Consider the following 13,661-nt stretch of genomic DNA (forward strand, 5'->3'; position numbering starts at 1 on the left):
AAAATGTCCGTACTTTTTACCGTAATCCGAAATTTTTTACAGTGTATTTCAAACTTTAATGAGCGTGGATCATATCATTGCTTTACAAATTTTGACATGAATAAAAGCAATTATTGCTTAAGGAAAATATTGTTTCAGCATAATTTTTTTTCTTAAATAATCGGACTTTTTTTGGATTTTTAACAGCTTTTAAGAGTAATTTCATCAAAATCTGGGGCTCGGCTGATCAAAATGGAATAAAAAAAAGCAAGTTTCTGTTTGCTTAAGTACACTAGTTAAAAACGTTTTTTTTTAATTAAAATTATTTTAATTAAAATTATTTTAATTAAAATTATTTTTTTAATTAAAATTATAATTTAGCTTCCTCTGTGTGATAAATAATGATTATTTGAGACATGTAATGATTAGTTGGGACATCTTTCAGCCTTAAATTTTGAAGACTTGTACGTGAATTAATACATTCCTATATAATCATTGCATGATATCATGTTACTGACTAATATGATGGTATATATTTTGTAATCTATAGTATTATTTAGTTTCTGATTCCCCTGATGTATAAATATAAATTTTTCATCAATTGTTGGTAAGATTCATTATTTTCCGTTAGGCATGACATTATTGGAATATCTCAGAAAAGATTAATCAAATGCGACCTTTCCTTATTCTGAAACATTTATAAGATTTTACGTTATATAATTTATCGGTCTGTTGTATGGGTACGCTATTTAAAAATAAAAGATAAGGAAAGATACACAAATCTCAATATTAAGCAACGTAACTCTTCAACTATAAACAAATTGAACTACAATGGAAAAGCTAAAACAATACATAATATTTAAACACAAAATAATTAAATAAATTATTATTTATTTAATTATTTTAACATATTAAATAAAACATTCAAATAACGATAAATAGGATGGTATTCAAGCTGTTCTCAGAAAAATCGTTTATTAACGGCTTTCACGTTGTTTATTCTGATTGTTTATCCGTATTAGCTGAAAGTTCTACCTATTCACCCCAACTCATGACCCTGGGTTGTTAGAACATGATACTTTTCATTTACGCATGCTTGGCTGTTCCGTAAAGCTGCTAAACACTTTCCAATGTCCAGTTAAACTTCTTTTTTTTTTTTTTCTTTTTTGAAGCCATGCAATTTGTAAATGGCTAAAAAACCATTTTCGTTTTCATGGTTCTCTAACTAAACTGCTGTTTGTAGAAAATGCAACACCATGAAAGAATCATCAGAATCAAATGAAATTTAATACAGAAACGACTTGTACTCATACAAATAAGTGATGAAATTTTCAAAACAAAAGAAACAAATTAAGCGTCCGAAATCAGTATTTGGTGCAGCCACCACGCGCTGCAATAAGTGCTGCTATACGACGTGGCATGGAGTCAAACAGATGTTGAATATCTGCTTGAGGAAGAGAATTCCATATCGCTTGTATGCGCAACCAAAGTTCGTCTTTGGAAACTGCAGGACGCGGATCACGAGTGAGACGCCGACCAACCATATCCCACACGTGCTCAATAGGCGACATATCCGGCGAATAAGCAGGCCAAGGAAGAAGTTGCATGCGTTGTGCTGAACAGAAGTCTCTAACAGTCCGCGCAACATGTGGGCGTGCATTATCCTGCTGAAAGATAGCTCCAGGGATGCCTTGAAGGAAAGGAACGACTTCGGGCTGTAGCACTTCACGGACGTATCTGTTGCTATTGAGATTACCCTCAATTCGTATCAAATTGGATCGTCCATGATACGAAATCGCACCCCAGACCATAACTCCGGGTGTTCGACCACTATGTCGTTCAATAATACACTCAGGAAGGCAGCGTTGACCGGCATAACGTCTAACACGAACACGGCCATCATGGGTCCACAAATTGAAGCGTGATTCATCTGAAAAGACAACTTGGTGCCAATCAGCTCGCCAGTCTCTGTGCTCAAGAGCCCACTGCCGACGCAGCCGTCGATGATCCGCCGTGAGGGGAATCCTGTATAATGGCACCCTTGCACGCAATCCACGGCGCAGCAGACGACGACGAATTGACGAAGCCGACAATTGTACACCTGTAGCAGTAGACCAATGTGCTGCCAGCTGCCTGGAGGAAGCTGTGCGATCATTCACCGCCATGCGGAGCAGGTGTCGATCATCGCGCTCTGACGTCACCTTCTGTCGTCCAGTGCCTGTTTTTCGAGTTGTTCGGTGCTCGTCGGTCCACTGCTTCCAAACTCGCATCACTGTGGAACTGTTCCGCTGCATACGAGCTGCTATTGCGCGATAGGAAAATCCTCCTTCTCGAAGGCCGATTATCCTCCCTCGTTCAAACTCCGTAAGTTGCTTGAATTTCTTATTCTTCCGTCGTGGAGGCATACTCAGGTCTCACTAAACGTTTGCCACTAACAAATAATCATAGACTATTTTCAACGTCCCGCTACAGCACTTTATTTATACGCTTTCAGCATCAATTCAGAGGGCGCTGCGCGCGCCACGCACGCGCGATGGCTCTGAAACTTTATTAATTTGCATAATATCCTATATCCATTATTAAAATAATATTTCATTTGATTCTGATGATTCCTTCATGGTGTTGCATTTTCTACAAACAGCAGTTTATATTAGCTGTAAACTGTTTTTCAACCGTAAAGGTAACAAATATTTCTTACCGTAAACTTTACGGTTAGTTGGAGGGACAAACTGCTGCAGGTTATTTTACCATAATTTTCAAAATAATATATTTTTAAAAAAATGAGGTTTTATTTAAATATTTTTAAATTCATTAAAGAGGTTGACGGGTAAAAAAAAAACATTTTACAAAAAAAAGTGATTGCAAACTTTTTTTAAAAACACCTACGTGTCAAACAATCTATAAAATTCTATTGATGGTGCTGCAGTTTTCCATTGTAGTTAATACATTTTCACTGGCCTGGAAATTAAGTGGTTGAATTCAGTTTGCTCACATCAATTACCATTTTTTTGAAATTTTCCTCCGCATAAAATTAATAGAACTCATAATGTTTCCCTGAGCAATAGTTTTACATAAGAAATGTAAAGAAATTTCTATAATATTTACTTTCTTATTCTATTATGCCTTATTCCGTTTTTTATTTTGATCGCATTCTAAATTAAGTGTTTAAAGCTAAAAGAGTTATTTCTTTATTAGAACGTAATTTTATTATTATGTTTGAAGCAACTGGGGCTTGAAAAGCTAAACAACATCCTTGAAGATTCCATAATAATGTAGAGAGAAGATAGTAAAGATGAACGTGATTGTTCCAGTACTGGAATTTATATTTTATCCCAAGAATGAACAACAAAATTAAGTAGGAGAAATCCTGTTCAGTCTTTAGAAGTGGACTGATTGCTATTGACGTTGGGCTGGATTCGATTCCCAGCTTGTCTGCCGCAGGGATCCTGTCTGACAGCCGACGTGCTATTCAGCACCTTTCTAAATGGCAAAAAGTCGGTGTTCGTACGGGAGGGGCAATTATTACCAAACTGTAGCATCTTTCATGAGGGGCACTTCCAATTAATACCATCCCTTATTGTTATAAATGATAGTGAGACGTGAGATATTTTGGCCAAAGAGGTAAAAAATTGGACACACCTGTTTCACTTAACTTATTTGGAGCAGTTCTTAAGAACTAAAAAAGCTGAAAATGATTCTTGGACCATCCCACCTGTTCTCGAATGGTACCAGGAAAAGTGCCTGAGTGTTTATTGCTCAAGTCTTAAAGGCGGGACCAGACAGCCATCACCAGACTTATCAGTCGACATTTGAGATCTCTGTCTTATTCCGTTAGAAAAAAGGTTTTCCCAATCTGTGTGAAGTGCGCTGACCATTAAGCCACCCCTGACAATATACTAGATTGTATGGGGCTTTCTAGACAAGATCTTTTCACAAACCCAATTCCAGTATTAGACTCTCAGATTTCATAGACCCGATTTAACACTGATAAACAACGGAGATCTGCAGCAACAACATAATTATATTTTATTGCCCTACATTTTAAGATAATATGGTAAAATTACCGTATTTCATGGTAATGACACATTTTTGGTTTAAAAAACAAAATTTTACTTTATTGCCCTATATTTTAAGATAATATGGTAAAATTACCGTATTGCATGGTAATGAAACATTTTTGGTTTAAAATAAAAACTATAATTCAGGTTAAAGAAACTGAAAAATAGGGTATTTAGACAGGAGCTTCTCAATTGTTTTCGACTACGGAACCCTACATGATCATCCTTTTTCTGTTACGAAATCCAGATTTCATAAATAAAGATTATTAAGGTAATTTTGAGCGTTATAAGCTATGTAAGACATTTTTTTAAAATATTTAAATAGAGAAATGGTGATTTTTCTTAAATTTATCAATAATACTCTTAAATTAGGTTTTATATCCGACAGTTATATTTGTAGTCTTTGTACTATATCTATTAATTGTCTATATCTAAATCTATATTATAGTTTAGCTGTGAATTTGTTTTTGGAATGCACATATAAGCTGAAAATGAAGGAAATAAGAGGAATTGGTTTTCTTCGAAATTAAATTTTAAAAGAACTGCTATAAGCGCTGAAAATGCTTATAATAAAAACATATTTCCTTATTAATAAATTAAGTTATTTTATTTTGATTTGAAAAGCTGGGTAGGAAATACTAAGGCAACATTTTATAAATGCTTGTGCTGTTCAATCGATTATTATTAGAAATGTTATATTTTATTTAAAAAAATGGCTATTTAATTGGATTTCTATTTAATTGGCATTTCACGTGGTTGAAATAATTACGTAAATGAAACAGAAAAATTAAATAAATTATGACTTACAAGTTAGATCTGAATATTATCAGTGGTTTAAAAACTCAAAACTGGTTATAAAAAATACTAACTCACGGAAACCCTCTAACTCTTCAAAGGAACCCTTGGGATCCACGGAACACTATTTGGGATCCACTGATTTAGATCATTCTTTGATATTTACCGCGTATGTGTTAAGGGTTTGCAGGAAATATAATTACTCGTGCAGTACATAATACCGCACATTCAGTAACATTCCAAAACTGAAAAGTAAATTTAACCGAATTAATGGTTTTATGCAAAGCTCTCGGTAAAAATTAACAAGCTTCTTACAACGAAGCCAGGAATACGGTAAATTCTACCATATTCTGGTAGTAATTATTTTCTGAGTGTAAGTAAAATTATTTATGTATACCAATTAATAAAACCATAAAGAAATGTTTACATTTGGGAATACTAGGGCAAAACAGAAAGCAAACAGAATTCCTTATAATGCATATTTTTAATTCAGTAAATTCAATTTTCGGAAAACTATTTTACTTTATTATTTATAACTGTTAGTTGTTTTATGCCAAGAAACCACAATAAATGAGAAGCAATCATCGAGGTTCAAGGAGTGGTAAATAAAAATTTAGATAGATAAATAAGAAAAGTAAATAAATTGATTTTGTTAATGAAGCTGTTTAGACTAGTTAACCATCACTGTTAGAATTGTAATTCTGATGTCTTGGTAATTTAACTGGCAGCAGTATGTCCATAAAATTAACAGTGCAATTTACGGTAAAGAAACGGTTTTGACCTGTACGATCTTAAAACAGCTACCTTCTCGTAAGGTTAAAGTACCATGAACACAAAACTATACTGTTTTTTAACCATTTACAACAATCATGGTTTCAAAACAGTTAAAAAAATTAACAAGACAATTGAGCTAGGCTTTTTGCTAGGTAAAAGGCATTTGAGTTAGGTTATGGTTTTTTAAGAGAAAGTATTGTGATGTTAATGCTGAGGCATGACTCCCGCATCTGATCATCATATGATTGACAGATTAGCCCTCTCGGACTTATGTAAAATACTTCTAAGAACTAAGTTGTTTTTTTAGATGGGCCTAGTTGCTGTGGGGCACTTACCATGTAGCAATGCAGGATCAATGTGTTTTGTTATGTGTTATAATACCTCATTTTTTCGTCATGTTATTGAAAATTGTATACAAGGAAACAATGCAAACATACACGTTTTATTAAAACAAAACAATATATGTAAGTTTTATTTCAAATTTATACAATATACAAAATTATTTTGACTCAATGTAAAAAATACATAAATCCTTTTATGAACATTCACCCAAAAATGACAGAAAGAGATAGATTGCTTAAAGTACTGAATAAAATTAAAGAAGTATCAAAATATTTAATTTATGCATTCATCAACCTATTTAGAGCTAATTTGAAGAAGAAAATGTATATAATATCATAGAATGAGCAAGAACAGGTGACTAAACAGCGTGTATTATATTGATAGGTATTCTATTTAATAATTCTTTAAGTCTTTGTATTAGGTTCTGAAATCTACTATAAAGATATCAAAATCATAATAGGGATTTGTTTTGGTTAACTAGTGGAATACTGTATAATATGGTTCTAAAATTGGCAAAACTTCAATTGCTTTAAAGTATTATTTTGAATCATAGATCCTATTGAAATTCGTTACGTTGTTTCAGTTAGATAGGAAGCATTGATTTTATTAAATCTGTTTTAAAATATTGAACATGTTAAGATACAATTAGTATAAATGTAAACGTATTATAAATGTAAACGTTTTCATTTAGAGAAAGAATTGAAAGAAATTGCGCCTTTAAAACATTTAACAGACAAGTTGTTGAATTTTCTAAAACAATTCGGAACTTTTAAAATTTTATTATATATATATATATGTTTTTTTTACTCTAAAGCTTGGAAAATATTAATAGTTTTATGTTTATAAAGTATCAATAATGTTTGTTAAATATGATTTGTTATGTTTATAAAGTATCAATAATGTTCGTTAAATATGATTTGTTATGTTTATTAAATATCATTTATTATGTTAATTGAATAATGGTTACTATGTTTATTACATTTTGTTTACTATGTTTATCAAATATTGCTTTTAATATCTATGAAATATTTTTAATTAAATTATTCCTTTAGTTCAACTTTTTTTTTTATACAACTAAGATTAATTGCTTAATAAACACAATATTATAAAACTTTATCAATTTAATCACAACCAGTTAAATAAATTGTCTTTAAAAAAATTATGCAAATATTTTTCTAATTTTTTTGAATTGATAATGAGACAAATGTAATTCACTCTTGTTATTATACTTTATGTTGAATATACATAAAAACTTAAATAAATACATTTAATGCAGAAATTGTTTCCATCGAGTTAAAATGTTTACTGACGTATTAATGTAAGTTCTATTTTTATAAGATAGTCAACCAGCTGCCATATTCAATTAAATGTCTGATAGTGCTTTAGATTTATCATTGAATATTTTACCAATTCTTAAACTGATACATTTTGAGTTGTATTTTTCACATTTATTTTCCAATGAATCAAGTCTAACGTTATTTTACTTTTTTATTAACCTGAGATATGCATTCTTTAACTAAAATCAAAGCTTACATAATATTTCTTGACGCAAATTATATATTTTAAAGTAGCTCATTAAGCAGCTTTTTTATTTAAAAAACCAACAACTTCTTTTTAAAATTTGGAAAATCCTTTTAAAATTATTTTAGGATTGATGCTACAACCCATATAATTTATGTTTATAGTTATCTTTTATGTTGAGCAAATATAAATACAATTATATTTAATGCAGAAATTGGTACCTTCGAGTAAAAGTGATTTCTGATATATTTATGTAAGTTGTTTTTAAGATAGCCAATTAGCTGCCATATTAAATTAAACATCTGATTATTACTGAATATTTAATCAATTCTTAGATTGATGCATTTTGAGTTGTATTTTTTTAAAATTTGTTTTCTAATAAATCACATCTTACATTATTAGATTTTTTTCTTAACTTTACGCATTCTTTAACTAACATCGAAACTTACATAATATTTTTTGACGTCGTAATTTATACATTTAAAGTAGCAAAATAGATCATTTTATTCATAACTCTTCATGTTTAAACATTCTTTCCATTTTATGGTAATAGTTTTAGGTTTCAAAACAAACTTGAAATAAATGTCTTATATTCAACAAAACAAGGCTTTGAGCTTCATTTCTTACAGTTCCATAACAGTTAACATTTTCATAGTCCAACAATTTCTTACACCAACAATTCTACGATTTTAGAACAAATTCTCTTAGAATCGAAATTTCGTCACTCCCTAGACTGATTTATGAAATAGCATAGGGGTATAATCTTACATGAAATAATCCCATGTAGGCAGAATCTCGTGTCTAAGAGGAGAATTTTGATGATACAACGTCTCATTTGGAGACATTGAATCTTCTGAAATGTATGTGCACTTGATATGACACATCTGTGATGTGATATTAAAGTAAAATTATACAACCGAAAGAATGAGGATATCCAACTAATTTTATTCATTACTCTTCATATTTAAACATTCTTTCCATTTTATGCTAATAATCTTAGATTTCAGAACTAACTAGAAATAAATGTCTTATATTCAACAAAACAAGGCTTTGAGTGTCATTCCATGCGGTTTTATAACAGGTAAATTTTTATACGCTAACAATTCTAAGATTCTAGAACAAATTTTCTTAGAATCGAAATTTCGTCACTCCCTAGACTGATTTATGAAATAGCATAGGGGTATAATCTTACATGAAATAATCCCATGTAGGCAGAATCTCGTGTCTAAGAGGAGAATTTTGATGATACAACGTCTCATTTGGAGATATTGCATCTTCTGAAATGTATGTGCACTTGATATCACACATCTGTGATGTGATATTAAAGTAAAATTATACAACCGAAAGAATAAGGATATCCAACTATTTTTATTCATTACTCTTCATATTTAAACATTCTTTCAATTTTATGCTAATAATCTTAGATTTCAGAACTAACTAGAAATAAATGTCTTATATTCAACAAAACAAGGCTTTGAGCGTCATTCCATGCGGTTTTATAACAGGTAAATTTTTATACGCCAACAATTCTAGAACAAATTTTCTTAGAACAGAAATTTTGTTACTCACAAGACAAACTGATGGAATAGCATAGGGGCATAATTTGACATGAAATAATCCCATGTAGGCAAAATCTCGTATCTAAAAAGGGAATTTTGGTAATACAACGCCTCATTTGCAGATTTACATCTTCTGAAATGCTTGTACACGTGATATCACGCAACTGCGATATGATGCTAGCGTAAAATTATGCACTCGAAAGAATTAAGGTAACCGACTAGTTTCGAAACCTTTTTTTTAAATATTAATCTAAAATTTTAAAAGAAAACTAGTTTATTATGATGTGTAAAAATTATTAAAACTAGCAAAACAGTTATTATTAATTATTTATTTTTAATATGGCCATTTTTACGTAAAAATAAGGAATTTTTTTGCACATACGCTAAACACAATAAAAAAAAATTCAATCAGTCAAAACAAACATTTATTTTAAATATTTTAATTAAAAGGCCATCAACTACGTTCTTAAATACTGTCTTAGTATGTGCATATAATACTGAGTTATGGATCAATGTAGTTAAAAAAGCAAAGTTTTTTAATACTTCCTCACGCGATTTTGTGAAAAAATATACTAAAAATAAAATTCTATTTTTTTCTCTTCATCTGTAGTTCAAAAAATGTGTACTATAATCATAAACACTCAGCAAAAATTTTATAGACAATTATTATTTCAAAAGCAGTATAAGATATCGTGTTTAAGGTAGTGTAAAATCTGAAAGAAAAACCTGATTTTGAGAAAAACGCATTTGCAGTCTGAAAATTATTAGTCTATATACTTTTATCACTTTACATAAAAACTATAACGTTGTAAATAATTGGAGTACAAACTAAAATAAAGTATTTTCAGACAGCTACAACTGCAGTTATTCTAAATTTATAATAAACTGAATTTCTGAAATTTTGTCCAAAATCATATTTTTGCACCTTAAGACCAAAATAATTTTACGTAGAGAAAATACCACAAATAAATATTTCTACCGAAAATACGCAGGGTGTCCAAAAGTTTTTTTTTTCAAAACAAATATTAGATTCAGATAGTTAAGGTTAAAAACAGAATCTTGCAGCTAGTACATATCACAATGCATAAACATTTCTTACCAAAATTTCTACTTTTAATTCAAAATCGTTTCAACGCATATCACAGTGTAATTTATTTTCATTTGTTTTTTTGCCTTTTACGTTTCTAAATTTGAAACCTTTTTCCTTCGAGTATACAATTGGGGTTAAGGGTGAAAATTGAAAAGCAACTCTTATTATGAATTTTAATCAATAAAGATTCTAAAAATTGTGACGTAAATTATACATATCTTTCTTTGATATACATTTTACTACTTACAGTGCCGTCAGTCCCAAAAAGTGAGGGAAAAAATTATATACAGTAACATAAATTTGCTTCAAGAAATGCCTTTCTTTAATTAAAATCGTTTTTCCGTAATAAAATTTATTCCATAATAATCAGTCTGGTTTAGGATATCAATGTATGACGATGCGCATTTAAGAAATGTTTTATTCTCACATGGATTTGTCTTTACGTGATTATAAATCGAGTAGAACATTGAAAAAAATAAAGAAAAAAATCTCCAGGTTAAGAGAATAAGCAGTAGATACTGATCTCTATTCTAGCATTATGTTCACAAGATTATATATCAACAAAAGAATAATTGTAAAATGAAAGGAAAGACTCATGAAGTCAAAGCATGAGCTTGTACGAAGTATTTTTTATATCATCGACATTATTATTTTTTTAGATCCCATTTTTACGATTTTTAAGGAAAGGTTTCAATCACTGGATCGTGGCTTGCTTTTTAGGCCACCTCCATCAATTTCTCGTAACTGACAGCAGGTGCTAACTTTTGACTGTTCAGAGTATTTAATGGTATTTAAATTTACATGTCGACCGTAAGTTAATTAATACGTAAACAAAAGTTCTTGTGTAAAATGGTATTAACTATGTGTCTGAATGCACTCTGCCCCTAAATGTTGCTTTTTCATTCAAGCAAATGCCCCGCCGCATAACTTGCAAAACATGTTTATATTATTATTTTGAAAGATAGACTCCCTCCTTATTTCGTTCTTTGAATGCATTTAAAAGTATAATAGACAGCGACACATTCATAAACAGAGAAAAAATTGTGGTGAAAATTACCACACTGTAAGGTAATGACATTCTGGTAAAAAACATTATATTTCTGCTTAATGAAATCAAAACACACGGTATTTAAACAATTCATTTGTTATTTTTCCTTTTCATATAGTAATGGTTAAACTGAATGTCTGGTTTTCAAATTTATTGTTCTTATTACCGCACGCTAAATATAACCAAATAAAAAAAATTTTTATGCCATGCTTTCAGGTATCATGAAAAAACTACCACATTTACCAAAATATAACAAACATAATCTAACCATATTTTATTGCTAATTTTACTTAATTAATTATAAAATCACTTCGGTAAAAATTACCGAGAGTGTTTATATAGAGCCAGACACACGGTAATTTTTACCATACATTCTTGTAGTTTTGACCATACTTTTTCTCAGTGTATAAACTCTCTGGATCAAAGAATAAGAATGTTTTTTTTTGGGGGGGGGNTTTTTTTGGGGGGGGGGGGGGAAACAGCACGAATTTCTATTTTTTAATTTTTTTAATCATTATTTATTATTTTTAACGCACATGATTTGATTTTCTGAATTAATGACTAATTAATGCGAATTACATAATTGTCAAATTTGATGATTGAATCTACATTTTTAAAGGGACCATTAGTAGCATCCTCCTTTAATATACTTTCAAAATTAAGTTCTTTAAAAAGTTTTATAGGGTTATGAAAAAAGACTCTCTTGCAAAACACACCTAGAATATGCAAGTCTCTTTCTGAGAAATCTTTTGTGGAAAATGCTAGAATAAATATTAATGATCCTTTATTTAAACGAGTATTTCTTAGATCTTGTAACTGCTGCCTTTGAATAGGCGGAATTTCGTTGACACAAACTAAATATTTACAATTCGTGAGATAAAGTTTCACGAAACTTTACCCGACGAGAGTTTGCTGAGAGACGAATCATTTTCTACATTCCAGCTATTATCTTCACTATCTTTATATTTCCACAAGACAAAATTTATGTACTGCACATAATAACGTGGTAAATCATGATCACAACAACCATTGTGCGTTCAAATCAAGTAATTTACATTTTTTAAACATTCAAAGTTTTTGCATAAAGTATTATACAAGATTTTTACTCGTTTTCTTATGCAATGGTTAAACATTTATTTCTAAAATTGTATTTTTGACTTATCATCACAAATAGTACTTAAATATTCTTTTTTTTAAAAAGTTTTTTATTTGACTGTTTCATTACCAAATAATCTAACATTACAGGTATTACAATTTACAAATGAAATATATTTTCATAACTTTATTTAAATAATAATTTTTAAAATAGTTTTCTTTTATTTTCATTAATATAGAGATATCCAAACCAAGAAGTTGAACTAGACCATTGAGTGGAATAAATCAATTAATTGTCGTTTGAAGCATTCCTATTGGACAACTTACATTTATATTTTAATAGAAACGTAGTTATGTTGGTTTCTAACCGTAACTCATTAATCATTGATGGATTTCATTTGGACAGATAAGTGAAGTGACGTCAGATTAGTCATCTCTATTTGAAATTATTTTTCTAATTATTATTTTTCATGAAATTTTTGTGGCAACCATTTTTTTAATATTTATTACAATCTTTTTAAAGATATTTTTTTAAGAATTACTCGAACATAACTTTTTTTTAATGGTTGCCATGAAAGCTGTATACTTAAAGTATCTTCTAATCAATAAATACTCATGGTATAAGTACATTGTAATACTTTATCATGCGTAAATTCATATTATGTGAAACAGTATTGGATTTTAAATATTTTTTGTCAGTTTGATAAACATTCCTTATAATTCGATTTGCGTCTGTACTAAATCGTACATAAAGCTCATTAAATCTGGTCCCTTCCTTTTTCCATTTTAAGACTTATTTTGAATTCTCAATTATTTGATATAATATAGTCAGTATTTATTTCTTTTTAAACTAAACAACTAAAATATTGTTTGATTTCCATTAAAATAGTTTTCCTTATATATATATCTATCTTAGAATTCTGCATTTGTATATAACTATTATTTATTCAACATCATTTGCAATATTGACGTCTAATCTTGCATTTCCATTTCTCTCATTTAAACTAAAATATTATGTATGTTTTCAAATTCTCTATACTCATTATATTTCAATATCTAATCACCATGTTTGTATTTTTGCATTTAGAAATGAGTATAAAAATTATTATCATGTATTAATTATTAATATTATTTATTAATATAGTTTATTAATTTATTATTATTAAATTCTAATGAAAATTAAATTATTAGTAATTAAATTATTATAAAAATTATTTTCAAGCATAGTAATTANATATAAGGATTTGAAAAGTGAATATTATGAAACAAATTTTAAGTAAACAATTCTGTAAACAACTATTTCTAAGTAGAATAGATCGACAAAAAAAATCTGTTGAATATATTTTCGCCCTTATCAGGTGTTTAAATTTAGTGCTTTCAATTTCGAAGAAAAAGGTGTT

Source organism: Parasteatoda tepidariorum, chromosome 10, assembly GCF_043381705.1.
Source record: "Parasteatoda tepidariorum isolate YZ-2023 chromosome 10, CAS_Ptep_4.0, whole genome shotgun sequence".
In the NCBI taxonomy this organism is placed as follows: domain Eukaryota; kingdom Metazoa; phylum Arthropoda; class Arachnida; order Araneae; family Theridiidae; genus Parasteatoda; species Parasteatoda tepidariorum.